Source organism: Carettochelys insculpta, chromosome 2 (assembly GCF_033958435.1).
Source record: "Carettochelys insculpta isolate YL-2023 chromosome 2, ASM3395843v1, whole genome shotgun sequence".
Taxonomy (NCBI): Eukaryota; Metazoa; Chordata; order Testudines; family Carettochelyidae; genus Carettochelys; species Carettochelys insculpta.
The window spans coordinates 207194959-207212704 of record NC_134138.1 but is presented as its reverse complement, the minus strand read 5'-3'; the positions used below and the strand labels follow the sequence as shown (position 1 = coordinate 207212704).

The window sequence follows — 17746 nt, the reverse complement described above, 5'->3', positions numbered from 1 at the left end:
AATGCAGTATACTTGGGCATGAAGCACCCAGCAGTTTGGAAATGTCAAATTGTGTAGAACGTAGCAGCAACTCTACTGAGCAACAGAGGCTCTCACGAGCACATCACACCTTCCCTCTGCCATCTGTGCTGGGCCCCCACACAATCTTGAATCAAGTTCAAGAGTTCAGTCCTTGTCTTCAAAGCGCTCCATGGTCAGAGCACAGGATACCTAAAAGATCACCTAAGGCTGTGAGACAAAGACCATAATCAACACCATTACTCCTCTGGAGCAATGGGACTCACTAGCTGTGTCTACACGTGCACGCTACTTCGAAGTAGCGGCACTAACTTCGAAATAGCGCCCATCGCGGCTACACGCGTCGGGCGCTATTTCGAAGTTAACTTCGACGTTAGGCGGCGAGACGTCGAAGTCGCTAACCTCATGAGGGGATCGGAATAGCGCCCTACTTCGACATTCAACATCGAAGTAGGGACCGTGTAGACGATCCGCGTCCCGCAACGTCGAAATTGCTGGGTCCTCCATGGCGGCCATCAGCTGAGGGGTTGAGAGATGCTCTCTCTCCAGCCCCTGCGGGGCTCTATGGTCATTGTGGACAGCAGCCCTTAGCCCAGGGCTTCTGGCTGCTTCTGCGGCAGCTGGGGATCCATGCTGCAGGCACAGGGTCTGCAACCAGTTGTCAGCTCTGTGTATCTTGTGTTGTTTAGTGCAACTGTGTCTGGGAGGGGCCCTTTAAGGGAGCGGCTTGCTGTTGAGTCCGCCCTGTGACCCTGTCTGCAGCTGTGCCTGGCACCCTTATTTCGATGTGTGCTACTTTGGCGTGTAGACGTACCCTCGCAGCGCCTATTTCGATGTGGTGCCGCGCAACGTCGAAGTTGAACATTGACGTTGCCAGCCCTGGAGGACGTGTAGACGTTATTCATCGACATAGCCTATTTCGATGTTGGCTTCACGTGTAGACGTAGCCACTATGAGATGAACAAAGTTTGCCTGGGTGAGAGACTGAACCCTCCACAGGGGCAATCCAAGACTCTGAAATGAACTCCCTTAGGAATAAGGACTACACCAAACTTCAGGTCTTTCTGCTCCAAATGCAAAGCATGTTTCTTTGATCTTGCCTTCTCTAAAACATTTATATTTTAAAAAATAAAACAACTCCCCCAACACCCTACCAATCTAAGATACCTTATTGCACATACTGCTCTCGTTGAGGAAAGGCTGAGAGAACAGTCATGACAAAGCTGTAGACATGCTGCTTAACGCAGTCTTGGAAGGTGCTCTATCATCACTGTGATGGGCATAATGCAGAAATCTATACAGAATACAATCAAACTTTAAGCGGCAGCTCTCTTAAAAACTACCTCCTAAACTTGACGGTACCAATTTTTTAAAAATTAAAGCAGAGGGAAAGTTAAATAATGGGTCAGGGAAGACAGGTATTTCTCTGATGAAAACTGAAACACACGAGCCGCGTCTACACGTGCATGCTACTTCGAAGTCGCGGCACCAACTTCGAAATAGCACCCGTCACGGCTACATGTGTTGGGCGCTATTTTGCAGTTAACATCGACGTTAGGCGGCGAGATGTCGAAGCCGCTAACCCCATGAGGGGATGGGAATAGCGTCCTACTTCGACGTTCAACGTCGAAGTAGGGAACGTGTAGTCGTTGCGCATCCCGCAACATCAAAATTGCGGGGTCCTCCATGGCAGCCATCAGCTGAGGGGTTGAGAGACGCTCTCTCCAGCCCGAGCTCAATGGTGGCCACGTGGAGCGGCCCCTTAAAGCTCCCCGCCCCCTCCCTTCCTGTGCAGGAAGCTGAGAGCGCGTGCAGGCAGCAGCAGTAACACGCAGCTAGCCTGCACGCTCCTCCGCAGCCACCCCCACCCCCACCCAACGCGATGGCCGCCCGGCAGCACCCCCAGCGCCCCCAGGGGACCCCCCCCCCAAGGGGAGCCAGGGCTCACAGCCCAGCAGCCAGGCGGGGAAGCAGCACCAGGGCCCCTCCTGGACAGAAGCCGAGCTTCAGGACTTGCTGGGGCTCTGGAGCGAGGAGGAGGTGCTCCAGGTAATGGGGAGCAAGAGGCGGAACGCGGATGCGTTCGCTCGGCTGGCCGAGGGCCTGGCCGCCCGGGGTCACCCTGCCCGCACTCCGGATCATGTACGCAGTAAAGTGAAGGAGCTGTGGCATGGTTACGCCCGGGCCCGGGATGCGGCCGGCTGATCTGGGGCCGCCCCCGTCACTTGCCCCTTTTACAGGGAGCTCAGGGACATCCTGGGCCCCCGGCACACCTCCTCCCCTCCAGCCACTCTTGATACCTCGGCCGAGGAGCCCCAGCAGGCCCCGGAGGCGGAGTCCGCCCCGGAGGCAAGCCCCGCGCCCCAGGGGCCACCCCAGGAGCCCACCCCCAGGGCACCAGAGGAGGAGGAGGAGGAGGAGGAGAGGGACTCCTCCTCCAGAGACGCCGGCCTGCACATCATACTCCCATCCAGGAGCTCCAGCCGGGCGTCCGCCCCCCAGGTGTCCCCCGACGGTGGGAGTGGACTGTCAGGTATGTACCCCCCGCGTGCACCCCCCCCCAGGGTTGAGGGGTGGGGGTAATAGATATGGCCAGGGCCCTCCACATGCCCAGATGACCATGGCCCCAAGGACAGCAGTGGCATGTCCCTCACAGGAGTGCATCAGCCCCTCCCCCCCCTCAGCACGACAGTGCCATGCCCCATCCCCGGGGCTGCGGGGAGCGGAACCTCTAGGGTCCCCCGGGGGAGGGGGACACCCAGTAGCAGCAGCAGCATGTGATGGAGTGGGGGGAGTGCAAAAGGGAGACTCAGGCTAGATATGAGAAACAAGCTGAATAGCTCCCAGGGGCAAAGGATGATCGTGGGGCTACAGCTGGCAGGTGACACCTCTGCCCTGAACAAAGAGGAGGGAGGAGCCGAGCTGGCTTGGAATTGAGGGGGGAGGGCGGGGGCCACAGGTAGAGGCTAGGGGAAGGGAGAGCTGGAAGGCAGCCAGCCTGAGGAGGGGGAAAGCTACACCCCAGAGGGGCACCCCTTGGGGTCTTCTCCCCAGGACAGGTTGGAAGGACCGTCTCTGACTGCTGTACTGTCGCTTCTGGGAGACACTGCGCATCTGTTGCCTAATAAACCTCCTGTCGTACCTGCTGAGTGAGTGAGACTCACTCCTGCCAGCGGACGGGGTTCAGTGCAGGGGGACCCCTGAACCCCATCACAGCAGCATCTCCTGGGGACGGGGATGGGGAACCTGCAGCAGAGGGGTGGGGGGCACAAGGGCCATGGCTCGGGGCCCACACTAATGACTGTCTCCACTCTTCTTCCCCCACCCGTGTTCTGCAGCTGCGCCATCGGAAGGACCAGAGAGCAATGGCGAGGCGTCAGTGGTCCCGGAAAGCCCTCCAGGGCCATCACTCCAGGCCAGCCCCTCGGCAGAGCAACGACCGGCCCCACGGCAGGGAAGACGGCGGACGCAGCACCACCACCCGCCAGCGACGGACCCCCAGCTGCTGGCACTGGACCGTCAGTAGCTGGACGTCGCCGAGCAGCGGCTGCGGGTGGAGGAACGCCGCCTCCACCTCCAGGAGCGGGCGCTGGCCTGGTGCCAGGAGGCATGGGGGGCTACATGCGGACCCTCAACCGCATTGCGGACTCCCTGGCCCCCCAGGCCGCACCGTCCGCTGCAGTGCCCGCCCTGCCTGCTCCACCCGCTGCGCCGTCCGCCGTCGCACGGCCACCCGCCACCGAGGGCCATTCCGCCGAGGGGGACCTGGGGCCAGCTGACACTCGCCGGCCGTATCTCCCGGTCCGCCCGGCCCCCAGCCAGCCCCGGCCAGGGCTGCGGCCGAGGCGGGCATCCCGGCCTCCCACCCCCAGCGCTGGACTGTAGGGGCGTGAGGCCCAGGGCGTGAGGCCCAGGGCGTGGCCCCCCCTTGCCCCTTTGTATACATTCCCCCCAGTTGATTGTTATTTTGCTGTAAATAGTTTGTATTTGTGACCCGTTTTAAAATGCTGATCCTTACCCCCCCATGTAAATAGTTCTCCCCTTCCTTGTCTTCCCCTTTCATGTTATCCCTGTTTTTATAATATATACATATATAATTTAGATTTTCCCTGTACATAGTTAGTCGTTGAGATAGTAATAATAAGAGTTCAAAAGATGTTTGATTTGACAAACAACTGTCTGCTTTTATTTTTACAAGAAAAGTGCGGGGGGTGCTCTTGGGTGCTCTGTGGTGTGGGCGTAGGGGCAGGGAGTGTTGTGGAGGACGGGGGAGCAGTGGGGGGCCTGCCAGCGTTCACCCCACGGCCTCATCGAAGTGGGCCCACAGGGCCTCCCAGACCCGGGTCCCTTCGGGGAACACCTGGCGACTGGGGGCAGCGGGTGGCTGCACATCAGCCCTGCCGGCCTCCACAGCCCAGCCGTGAAAGAAGGCCTCCCCCTTGCTCTCCACCAGGTTGTGTAGGGCGCTGCACGCACCCACAATCTGGGGGATGTTGGTGGGGCCCGCATCAAGGCGGGTGAGGAGACATCTCCAGCGCCCTTTGAGGTGGCCAGATGTGCGCTCCACCACCTGGTGCGCGTGGTTCAGGCGTTGGTTGAAGCGCTCCTGGCTGGCTGACAGATGGCTCACATACGGGTGCATGAGCCAGGGCCGGAGGGGGTATACCGCATCCGCGATGACGCAGAGGGGCATGGTGGTGTCCCCCACAGGGATCTCCTGCTGGGGGATGTAGGTCCCCGCCTCCAACTGGCGGCACAGGCCCGAGTTCCGGAATACCCAGGCGTCGTGGGTGCTGCCAGGCCAGCCCACATAAATGTCCAGGAAACGGCCCCGGCTGTCCACCAAGGCCTGGAGGACCACTGAGTGGTAGCCCTTCCTCTTTATGTAGCGTCCTCCACTGTGTTCCAGGGCACGGATGGGGATGTGGGTCCCATCCAGAGCCCCGAAGCAACTGGGGAAGCCCAGGGTGGCAAAGCCCATGATGACGGCATCCGGGTCCCCCAGCCTCACGAGCCTGTGGAGGAGCAGGGCATTGATGGCTCGGACGACCTGCAGGGGAAGCACATGGGAGAGCACCAATGAGGGGTGTGTAGGGTGTGTGTGGCCCTCCCCTGCCAGGGCCCCCCTCCCCTCCCCTCCCCTGCCAGGGCTGCCTCCCCCTCCCCCCATGGGTCCTCTTACCTCCATGAGGACAGCCCCGACGGTGGCCTTGCCGACACCAAACTGCTGGCCCACAGATCGGTAGCTGTCTGGAGTGGCCAGCTTCCAGACAGCAATGCCGACCCGTTTCTCGATGCTTAGGGCGCGCCGCATGGGTGTGTCCTGGTGCCTGAGTGCGGGGGTGAGCCACTGGCATAGCTCCAGAAATGTCTGCCGGCTCATCCAAAAGTTCTGGAGCCAGCGGTCATCGTCCCACTCTCCGAGCACCAGCCGCTCCCACCAGTCAGTGCTGGTGTGGTAGCTCCACAGCTGGCAGCATGTGCAGCAGGGGTGGGGGGCAGGGTGCTGCAGGGTTGGGGGTTGAGTCCTCCTCCCCTGTGGGCAGCTCCTCCTCTGTGGCTAGGATGCGATCAGCTGCCTCCTGCATGGCATGGAGGAGGGCGAGCTCTGCTCCTGCAGGGGCGGCTGTGTGGACCTCTGGCTGCTGCTGCTGCTGCTGGGGGTCCATATTGCTTCGATGGGTGTGCGGGCCTGTGGCTCTGCAGACCGCGTGCTGTGCAGGCTGAGTGTGTCTGGGAGGGGCCCTTTAAGGGAGCGGCTAGCTGTTGCCCCGGAAGTGCTAGTCCTCCCTGTGACCCTGTCTGCAGCTGTGCCTGGCATCCCTATTTCGATGTGTGCTACTTTGGCGTGTAGATGTTCCCTCGCAGCGCCTAATTCGATGTGGTGCTGCCCAACGTCGACGTTCAACGTCGACGTTGCCAGCCCTGGAGGACGTGTAGACGTTATTCATCGAAATAGCCTATTTTGATGTCTCTACATCGAAATAAGCTACTTCGATGTCGGGTTTACGTGTAGACGTAGCTACGTTGACTCAAAGAAGTAGAGGACTGCATGAAAACCAGCCCCAATGACAAGAGCTGCAGGGGAGAAGGCTGTCAAAGCAAGAATGATGAGATCACAGGAGGGGTCAGAGAGGAAGTGAACACTAGATATGCCTAGGTCTGGTAACTAAGCTGGAACAACCCCAAGGTTCCTTTGAAACTCTGAAAAAGATTCTAAAGTGAATAAAGAGTTGGAAGAATTATCTTAAGATGGTAGCGACAGAGCCACCCCTAGTGGGATCACCCAGGACACTGCTCCAAAGCCCTGAACCCACTCTACCCATTTTACCAAGCCCCAGCCTGCTCTATCCCTCCTGTGTCCCTGTCCCACCCCACTCCTTTCCAGACCAAAGACAGGAACTGACCCAGGAGCCAGTAGCACTACTGCCAGCCCTTGCGCCCTCAGGGTGGGGCAGATCATGCTGCCACAGGCCCCCATATCTCCCAAGCCCTGTGTCTCCCTGCAGCATGGGGCCCGCCAAATCCCAGGCAAGCACCCCAACCATCTCTGAAAACATCCATGCAGTGTGCAGCAACAGTCAAAAAAGCAAATAGGATGTTAGGAATTATTATAAAAGGGACAGAAAATAAGACAAACAATATCTCGCTGTCGCTCTATAAAACCACGGTGCGCCCACATCTTGAATACTGGGTACAGATGTGATCTCCTCAACTCAAAAAAGATATTTTGGCATTAGAAAAGGTTCAGCAAAGGGCAACTAAAATGATTAGGGGGTTGGAATGGGTCCCATATGAAGTGGGGCTAAAGAGACTGGGACTTTTCAGTTTAGGAAAGAGGAGACTGAGGCGGGATATGATAGAGATATATAAAATCATGAGTGATGTGGAGAGGGTGAATAAAGAAAACGGATATAACTTTTTCCCGTAATATAAGAACTAGGGGACACCAAATTAAATTAATGGGTAGCAGGTTTAAAACTAATAAAAGAAAGTTTGTTTGTTTTTTTCACACAGCACACAGTCATCCTGTGAAACTCCTTGCCAGAGGCAGCTGTGAAGGTTAGGACTATAACAGGGTTTAAAAAAGAGCTAGATAAATTCCTGGACGTTAGGTGCATAAAAGGCTATTAGCCAGGGGATAGGAATGGTGCCCTGGGCCTGTTTGTCAAAGGCTGGAGATGGATGGCAGGAGAAAAGTCCTAAGTCATTGTCTTCGATCCACCCCCTCTGGGGCACCTGGCACTGGCCACTGTCGGCAGACGGGATGCTGGGCTAGATGGACCTTTGGTCTGACCCAGTAATGGCCACTCTTATGTTCCTCCCATAAAGGGGATGGCTCTACGTAGTGATAAAGTCACACTTCTTTGTACAGCTAAGGCGAGAAGTAGCAGCATTCTGTATAGCGTGAAGTCTGGAGAACAGTCTTGGATAAACTAAAGGGAAAGGATTTGGCACAGTTTAGACCAGGGGTTCTCAAACTTTATTGCACTGCCACACCCTTCTGACAATAAAAATGACTACAGGACCCCTCAGGAGAGGGAACCTGCGGGAGCAGGGAAACTGACCAGTGCTGGTGTGCCTGGCTCTGGGCTCCCTGTCGCTTATGGGAGCAGGGAGCCAGGCACAGCCAGGATGGAGGACCCATCCCAACTTATGCAAATTTTGACTTATGGGTTGTTGCTCAGGCACACAACTTACGTGTAACTTGAGGGGTTTACTGTACTGTCTTAGGGTCACCTATGGCAGAACAGTCAAGGGTGAGGTTTCAAAATGTGGTCCAAGAAGTCCTCAGTGGCAAAACACATGGACGATAAGTGCAGGATGGAGGTGAAACTGTTGTGTAATGTTATAACAGCTGTAAAGGCAGATGAGGGCTGCAGCTGATGAAGGATTTCCAGTTGTTGTGGTGTCCATTTCATTGGTTTTAAGCCCTCTACCTGTCAGGGACAGTCTGGAGACTGTTGTGCCTCAGTCTCCCCACTCTCAAAGAAGTCCTGCACAGGCATCTTCTAGGATGGGGAAAACAAGACTTGCACAAGTCAAAAGTGCCGTGGTGATCAGCGAGGGGCAATGGGAACAGGATAGTGAGATCCAGATGTTCCTAGTTACGGACCACCACACAAGCAGTGGATGTACCACTCAGTCTTCTTGCTCGAGGACGGAGGCAGGTTGAGCATTTCAGTGGCTGCTTCCATGTCTGAGTGGTCCTTTTTAGGATACACTCTGCTCACCCCACATAGGGAGGGGCTAGAAAAGGTGCCCTAAAAATAGTCTTGCCTCTGTTCATCTTGATAGCCACATCAAGCAGGATCACCATTCCAGCAGGCAAACATGTAAGAAACTTTTTAATTTTGGAACTTGGAATGTACATATCCTGATGGTCAACTCAAACAGTGACTGACCAGAACAACGTACAGTTATCATTGCTTCCGAACTGAGTCTGTTTAACATTGGCATTGCTGCTTTGTCCAAAACCAGAAGAGCTGATGAACAAGAGATGAGAAAGGAAGATACATCCATGAGCAAAAGGCGTGAGAGGAGGGTGCTGACTGGGGAAGCTAGCACTGGTGGGTGCTCTGCACCCACTAATTTTTCCCTGTGGGTGCTCCAGCCTTGGAGCACCTACAAAGTCATCACCTATGATTCAATATATAATTGAAAGAGGGTAATTTAATTAATGCGAATAAATACAGGTTTATGGAAAAAAGATCCTGTCAAACTAAGATTTTCTTAAAATGAGATTACAAGTTTGGTTCCTAAAGGCAATAGTGTTGACAAAAAGTACTCCTGTAAGAGGTTTACCTTGTTCGATTAAAACACTATAATATAAAATTAATATGGAGAACATTACAACTTAGCTAATGGATGAATGGTTCTCAAAACAATTATAAATGGAGACGTCACTGAATGGGTGCGTTTGCAAGGGGGTTTTAGGAGGACAAAATCTTTAGTCTATGCTATTTAACACATATCAATGACCTTGAAGAAAACAAAGTCTACAAATGACACATAAATTGGGGGATAGGTAAATAATGAAGGGGACAGGTCGCTGATACAATTCTGGGTACAAGCAAACTATGCACTTTAATATGGCTGAAGTTTATACTACAAAATTAAGTTGAATTTATTAATTTCGGCTTTGAGCATCCGATTTAATGAATGCAATTTGCACGTCCCCACCGGGTAGCTACGGTCACACATCCTCACTGCCGGGGTTGCATCAACTCAAGAAGCAATGCACTGTGAGTAGCTATTCCACAGTCCCTGCAGCAGACTGGAATTCTGGGCTAGAGCCCCAGTGCCTCATGGGATGAAAACATTGATGTGAGTGATTATGGGAGGCTCAGAACCAGCCTTGTCCCAGATGAAACTCTTAGTCAAGCGTACCACTCAACTGCCATTACGCACCATGACCCTGGTGATTTTGGCATATACATCAGTGTTTCTTTCACTAGTTCAGAGCTCTGCTTACACAGACTCTTCCCTCCACACATAAATCAGATCCATTGTCTCCTGGAGGCTCCACACTGGAGGTGTTTGTGACTCTGGGCAAGCGTGCTCAGCTGTGTTGATGAGTTTCCTAAGATGCTCCAACAGGAAACAAACACTCAAAAGTCCCCAGAGCTTTTCCTGCTCACCTAACTGAAGAGCATTGGAGTTCAAAGTGCTCCTCAGAGGGTTGGAGCACTCTGGGATCACCACCTGGAGGCCAGTAACACTGAATTACAATACACAGTGTTTACTCTGCGCTTAATTCCTGATACGAATGTTGCCTCAGGTATTACTCCACTCTGTTCAGATAGGGTACAGTGGTCCATTTTAAAAGCCCTTTCGATGGAGGGAGGGACTGGACAGTGAGGACATACATTACACATTCAATCTAATGCTGAATACTAAACTCAGAGCATAGGCCAGTCCCAAGTATAAATATAGATCAAGAACTGTAAGTGATACTCACCAGACATGGGACTCCATCCCAGGAAATAGTGACTCTGAAGAAAGACTGGGGGTGTTAAGGGGTGATGACCAATCAGCTGAACATGAGCTCCCAGTGTGACACAGTGCCAAAAGACCTAGTGCAGTCCTGGGATGCACACACAGGAGACTATCGAGTAAGAGTGCAGAGTTTATTTTACCTCTGTTTTTGGCACTAGTGTGACTGCTGCTGGACTACAGTATCCAGGTTCACAATTCAACAGGAACATTGATAAATTGAAGAGAGACCAGCAAAGAGCCATGGAAATGATTATAGGTTTAGCAAACCTGCCTTGTAACAAAAGACACAAAACCCTATAATCTATTAATCTTAACAAAAAGAACATTAAGGAGTGACTTGATTATAGACTCTAAGTATCTACATGGGGCTTTTCAACCTAGCCAAGAAAGACATATCATGACCCAATTCCTGCAAGCTGACGACTGAATATAAGGCACACAGAGAGGTGGCAAGTTACATGGGCCTGTGGTGCCCAAGCTCCAGGAATATTTGTGGCCTGGGGGCCCTGCTTCAGCAAAGTTCAGGGCTGACTCTCCCCCCATCCCACCTGCTTCCTCCATGTGTTTCCTCCAGTGCATCCCCTAGCTTGCCTGCCCCCTTACCCCCCAACAATTTAAAATAGCCTTAGGCCCCCAGTCTCCCCACCAGTAGCACAATAGGGCTAGCATACATACCTGCCAGCTCACTCCTTGTGGCATCTGACATGTCCCTGTGCCCCAGGTTAGGGGTGTCTCCACACACTGCACCCACCCCCAAGCACACTCCTGTGGCCAATGGGAAGTTGCGGGGGGTGGGGGGGCGCCTGAAGGCAGCAGCACTCTCAAATCCCCAGCCCCAACGTAGAAGTTGCTGCTAGAGGAGGGAACCACAGGTAAATTCTGCACCCCCATCTGCAAGTTCCCTCCCAAAGCCTGCATCCATCCTCCTGTACCCCAACCCCCTACCCCAGTCTACAGCTTGCACCAAAATTCCAACCAAAAGCCTGCACCTCTGACCCTCTCCTCCATCCAAACTCCCTCCCAGAGCCTTAGGCAGAGGAGGGGAGGGGCGTGAGTTTGGGTGGGGAAGGTGTGCGTGCTCTGGGTGTTCTGGGCACCTCTAAGATTTCTACAAACCTGCTGCCCCTGGGCATACAAGCTTAAACGTGAAGGTAATTAACTCTATGAACAGTTTGCAGAGCCTCCATCACTGACAAATTTTACAATAAGACTGCTTGAAAAGATATTCTCTAGGAATTATTTGGGGGAAGTTCTGTGGTCTGCATTTAATTAGATGATGAATTGTACCTTCTGGCCTTAGAATCTATGGAGTGTAAATAAGGGAGATGGGGCGTTCGAAATTTTGTTGTAAGATGTTTATCTAAGCAAGAGCAGCACCTGTATACTGTGAAAATCTTTTTTAAAAATCTTAAAGAAAGTATATACAATTATCTACAACTTCTCATTTGCCTTATAGTTTACCCCGGTGAACCAGCTCTAAATCAAAGTTGGTTTACATATATTTTCCCTTTTCCTCCATTACTCCTTTGAATAGTACCAAGTTCACAACAAAGCATATTGCTGGAGTTATTATCGTACATGGCCAAGTACCCTATAACGCAATCTGTCCATCACAGTTCATTTGTAACGCTATTCATTCCTACAAAGAAAGCTGGGCTGCACCAAAAGGTCCCTTATGTTAAACAAGTCATGGAGATATATGGTTGAAAACCTTTGTGAATCTATTATCTTTTATCCATGATTTTAGCAAATGCATTTCACCCATGCAACTTGATTCTACAAGAACTTTCAATCTTTATTCATGAAAGCTTAGATTCTAACCACACGTTTACATTCAGTCTTCTACTTAACTTTTACACATAGCTTAACCCTGAAGGCAATTGATTCCTTTACTCCCCCCGATAGAAAACAAAACTCTAATTTATAGATTAAGATTCACCTGAGGACATGGGACAATTTTGTGATCCAGGAACATTACAAGGCTGCTGTCAGCCATATAAGTGACTTAAAAGATATTTATTTTATGATTTTATTTTATGTACGAAACTGATTAAAGCTCTCCTCCGTGGTTAACTATACATTCAAAGTTACTTGAGGATATACATTATGGCTTGCCATATAACTGGGTTAGAGCCAGGCTAACTGAAGAATAGTCTAATCTCCTAATACCCTACAGTGGGCTACTGAGGTTAAATCAGAGAGGTCATTTTTTACTTCAAGTGTTAAGAATCAGATTAATTTATAATTTAAAAAGCACCCATCATCTTTCCTTACGATAAGAGTTTGACAAGATTGAGTGTGTCACATGCTTCTTGCTAGCATAACAAAAAATTGCAAGGGATAACAAGAGAACAGAATCCTTTCTCTCAATCTTTCCAAGTAATTTCTATTTCCCAATCATAAAGGTGCTTAAAGAATTCTGATGAGCAACAGAAACAAACACATTAGATGACAGAGACAGTTTACGTAAACCCCCAACACTTATTATTCAGAATGTCTCCTTGGGCAACATGCAATCTGTAGAATAACGGTTTTGAAAAGATAACAAATTTGTTTTAATACTGAGTTACTATATGATATGCTGCGTGAATGTGTAACAAAGGCTTTTGTAATAATACATGTATTATTTGTTTAGGGCTGACATACTTAGCACTATACAATACAGAGAAGTCAAAGTCTTTATCTGAAGGAGGATACACAGTCTAACGTGTTAAGTCAGTAAACAGGTATAATAACCATGCTGAGTTCTATTGACATGGGCCTAAATATTTACACTGGCACTTGTTTGTAGGACAGGAGCACAGATAGAAGAGACTTGCGTATGTGGTCATTTGCAAACTATTAAAGGAGGCAGAAGGCAGAGAGTGGGAAAATCTACAAACATATTTCGGTGGGTCCTTAAAGACCTTGTTTGATGGTAGAGTACACAACAAATTGAAGTTTCTAAATTTAGAACCTAACTGCATCATGTAGGTTTGAATGCACAAAGAGCACGCCACACAGATTGCCCCACGTTACTGTGCAGAGTGGTAGGTGGGGATGATCAGCCATGTCTCCAGCTACAATTCTTGCCATTCTCCAGATCCCAGGAGGAGCTCCATCAGTCCTGGGATACAGACAGGGAGAGGGTCAGGCCCAGGGAGACAAGGTATCTACACCTCAATTCTCTACCAATCCAGCATACAGCAGGATGAAAAAATATTCCCCGGGGTTTTCGTACCCTTCTCTTTCCTCACAGGGGAAAATCTACTTAAAGAACCACGCTTCCTGGGTGGTAGGACTAGAGCATCCAGAGACACAGATGCAGCACTGAGGTACATGATTTCCACAAAGACGTCATTAGCCTTGCATAGAGCCTTTCCACAGCCTCAGCCTATTTACTCAATCCTGAGCCTTGCTTTTCCATCCCCCATTCTACTTTTCTGTTCCTACCACTCTGTTCTGATGTTAACAAAGAAATACCACCTGTGGTAAGCCAAACCTGAGGTGGGGCAGACCAGCAGAAATCCCCTCCTCTAGGAGAGCCATCCTCACTAGCCCTGCCCTGTGCACAACAAACAAGTGGGTAGTTCTCAGGGTTTCATCCCCTCAGTCCCTTCCAAATAAAATAGAGCTCAAGTCCTGAAGTAGGAGGACACTCCCTCATTTGCTCACCTTGATATTTCTTTCTGATTTGTCTACCTTGATTACTGTTTTTGGTTCTCTGTGCCTTAAATATTGAGTCTGTTCTGGTCTGAAGAAGTGGGTCTGTCCCACGAAAGCTCACCTAATAAACTATTCTGCTAGTCTTTAAAGCGCTACTTGACTGCTTTTTTGTTTTGATAGCATATAGACTAGCACGGCTTTCTCTCTGTTACTATTCAGACTTGGGAGCTTATTTTTTTAACTTCTGTGATCTTTCCACCGTTTCTGGCAAGCTGGAGAAAAATGAAAGGGTTTTAAATCCTTGTAGAGGGAACATTCCTGGTCAACGTCACCAACTGGCCCTGCCACAGACACAAAGGCGCTCTCCGGCTGCCTCTCGGGTGTCCCCAACACACCTGGCTGAGCCTGAACTGCCAAATGCGGCAATAATGTCGATGCCAACCGCAGATGCTGCAGTTCAATGAGCTTCTCCCGCTCACAGTAATGCCCCCGCCGGGTCCCTGCCGCGCCTGGTAGCGGATCCACAGGGCGAGCTGCTGCAGCCATCCTCAGAATCCCCTGTCACATAACTTACTCATCATGGAAACTTCCACTCCCTACCGGCCCCGACGCCACAGGCATGTTTACACTGCTTCGGCAGCGGCTCGGTCGCGCTGCGCCGACCCCCCGCAGCGGGAGGCAATAAGCCCCAGGCGGGGCGAACGACCCAGTAACTGCGCGCGGGGGACAGTGGCGCGGCTGCCGCCCTTCCCGCCCACGAGGTAGCGAGACCTGCCCTCCTCCCGCCCCGGAGCTCCCCGAGCTCGGGAGGGACGGACCCGACCGAACCGGCTCCGGGGCTAAAAACACCCGGACCCCCGCGTCGCGCCCGGCTCGCAGCTGTCTGCGGCGGCGCCTCGGCCGAGCCCGCGTCCCCCGGGGCCGGGCGCTCACTTACCGGCGGGCGGGTTCGCTGCCTGCTGCTCTGCGCGCCAGTCTCTTCCACCCCCCTCCGCACGCCCGCTGCTGCTCCGCCCGGTGCCGCGCTCCGGAGCCAGTGGCGCACCCCGAGCCGGCGGCGGCTGGCGCTGACCCGGATTCCCCCCGCGCCCCCGCCGGGAGCCGGAGGCACAGCAGCACCGGGCCAGGCAGGGCGGAGGGGACCCGCTGCGGCTGCCTGCTGGGGTCCGTCCCCCCCTCCCCCGGGCCGGGAGGAGCGGAGCGGCCCCGATCCCGGTTCCGACCTGTCGCGGGGGCGGCGCCTCTCAGCCTCCAGCACCGGCGGCGAAGCACGCGAGCGCTATGGGGTTATGTAACGCGCCTCCCCGGGCCGGGCTCGGCGGTCGCAGGCCGGGTTTGCCTCCCCAGCCCGGCGTGGGGCGGGCCCGGGGCCCCGCCGCCAAACGCCCCGGCCCTACCTGCTGCCGCTCCCCCGAGGGGAGGGGAGGGGCAGCACTGCGCCCCCAGGGGTCAGTGGTAAGGGGCGGACCGTGCCTGCGGCTCCGCTCTCTGCCCCGGAGCCTGGCCCCTGCGCACCGGCACTGGGTTAAAACACCCGCCCCCCGCACAGACCCAGCCCCTGGGGGGGGAGGCTCGAGGGGCTCCGCTCACCCCGGGGCCGCGCCAGTGTCTCTCACAAGCCCCGCCGGGCACTTAAGAGACACAGCGGAGCTGCACCCCTTGGGGGGACTCCCCCGAGCGGGGCCTCCGCGGCGGCGTGCAGAGGCGGGAAGCTGGGCGCGACCTGTTTCCAGGCGGGAGGAAACCCAGGCGGCCACGTGGCCGGGGCTGGCACAGCGGTGCGAGTCGGGCAAGGAACTTTGGGGACCGCGGGCCCGGCTGGGGAGATCCCGCCTGGGGAAGGGGTGTGGGGGCGACCCAAAGGAAAGGGCCCTGCTGCAATCCCCACGCAGCGCCTTCGCCTCCGCCTCGGGCTGCCCTTCCGCCACTCCACTGCCCCAGCCGCGCCACAGGCTGGACACGCCTGAACAGCCAGCGCTTACAGACCGGCTGCTCTAAACCCAACTGCAACTATTGGTAACCCCCGCCCCGCCAACGCGCCTCCGGTACAGCAGGGTAGCGACTGGCCCCGCGCGCTCTCTGTTAGTACAACTGTGCAAGCGCCGGGCCCTGCGTGCACGCGGCGGCACTTCCCTGGCTTCTGACAGTGTTGCCGAAAGATCAATACCTTCCAGCAGCGCAGTCAAGTGCTTAGCAGCTGTGTCATCTCGTGGCAGCCTCGTTAGTGCCAGGCCGCTCGGCGTGGGCAGGGAGGCACAACCTCGCTCCCTGAGTTTGAACGCTGGCCCTTTGTTTTAAGGCAGCCTGAAGTCGCTTCACCTCAAAAAGGTGCCTAAGCCATGTAAGGGAGCGGCTGGGGAGGGAATTCGCCCTTCTGCACTAGTGGCCCCCTGCTGACCAACTGCTGCGGAGGGTTGCGTATGGGGCTTTTCAGCGCAGGAGCTAGCTGAAGGGCGTATTGCTACAGGAAAGGGAGGGTCACTCCTAGTCACTCAATAGTACTGCAAGACTCCAAACCTTGCTGACGTCTCATGCATCTGATGAAGCGGGTCTTTGCCCACGAAAGCTTATGCTCCAAAATGTCTGTTAGTTTATAAGGTGCCACAGGACTTCTTGTTGTTTTTGAAGATACGGACTAGCACAGCTACCTCTCTGATGCTAACTTCTTGTCATCTTCAAGCAGGTGGCTAGGCTGGAGCAAGCCCTGGGCTGGGGGAGAGGTACGTTATCCACCAGCACCATCAGAAACCTGCTAGTTCTGCATCCTACAAATGCTTCATTCCAGCCAACAATCTCCCTTTCATTGTGCTGTTATAATTTTACTGAACCAAAAAGACAATAAAGTTATGCTGACAAGTCCTTTGCGTCTAGTTGCTTTTGATATATAACGGCCAACTGGGCTATAAATAGAGCTCTGAATTTCTTTGACCGGAAGCTGAAAGATACTAGGGCAGCTGGAAATTTTATCTAAGGGAAACTTAAATTGTAGGGTGTCTCAGCATGCAGTTCCTCTGACCAGTTTGTAATGAGGACACTGAGGTAGTAAAATTTCTTGGTAATAACAAATTAGTTTGTTTGAGGAGGCAGGACAGTGGCTCTCAGTTGTGTACAGAAGGAACCACTATAGAGAAAATGAGAATACTGTGTCCATACGGATTCTTTATGTACTGAAAAGAGAGCAGAGGAAGGTAATGGGTAGAAAGGGTCCATCATTCTCTAAATAATAACCCACTTCAAGCACTAAGATGGCATCTAAAGTAACAGACATGAAAGAAACAGCTATTTTAAAAGGTAAGAGTGGTTTGTTTTCCCTGAAGGAACTATAGGAATATTAAACTCTTCTTGTAATTATAAATGATTTAATGCAAATCATTAAATCCAAACAGAAATTTACAGGTTCACAAAGATGTCTCATTTTGCTGTGAATGAGTCATGTACAAATAAAATGAAATCAACCAGGAAAAGAACTCTCATACCCTGCATATGGGGGTGATGCTTTGAGAAACTTGATTTATTTATTTAAATTCTACAGAAGCTAGCAAGGTGGGTTTGTGATGAAGGAGTCAGAGTGAACTCTGGTAACTGGATGGTAACCAAGTAATGTTCACTCTATTTATGCAAGAGAACACCAGTTCCTTTAAACAGATAATGTGGGTGAAATAATATCTTTAATTGGACCAACAATCTTTGCAGCTTACACAGAGCTCTTCTTCTGGTCCAAGAAACAGAAGCTATGTCTACACTAGAGTGATCTAGACAGAAGCCACTGTTGGAAGATATCTTCTGGCAAAACTTCTATAGACAGATTGCAGCCAGCCTGCAAAGCGGATCAGAAGAGCAATCTTCTCTGTCGACAGAGAGAAGCCAGGGTGCCTGGCGGTTCTATCAGCAAAATGTCCAGCTGGAAGCACAGCAGCCAGGGCTGCCTGGTGTCCTGGAAGCCCTCTCTGTCAACAGAAGGCCCCCCCAGGAAAGTACAGAATGGCTTTCTGTTGAGAGATCTGTCAACAGAGGTCTCGCGGGGAAGCGGCAGAACGCTGTGGACAGAAGTGCCACTTTCTGTGGATTTACTGTTGGCAGAACA

At 52.7% G+C, this 17746-nt stretch overlaps 1 protein-coding gene across 5 annotated transcripts in view; it reads right to left on the bottom strand.

Moving 5' to 3' along the window:
- The window catches only part of THRB (thyroid hormone receptor beta), a 300896-nt gene extending 285851 nt beyond the window's left edge, over positions 1-15045 (bottom strand). For all 5 annotated transcript variants that reach the window (XM_074984450.1, XM_074984449.1, XM_074984451.1 and 2 more), the window contains exon 1: positions 14600-15045. The gene's annotated coding sequence lies outside the window, so the exon portion shown is untranslated. The remainder of the gene's footprint in view (positions 1-14599) is intronic.
- Positions 15046-17746: the final 2701 nt, after the last annotated feature.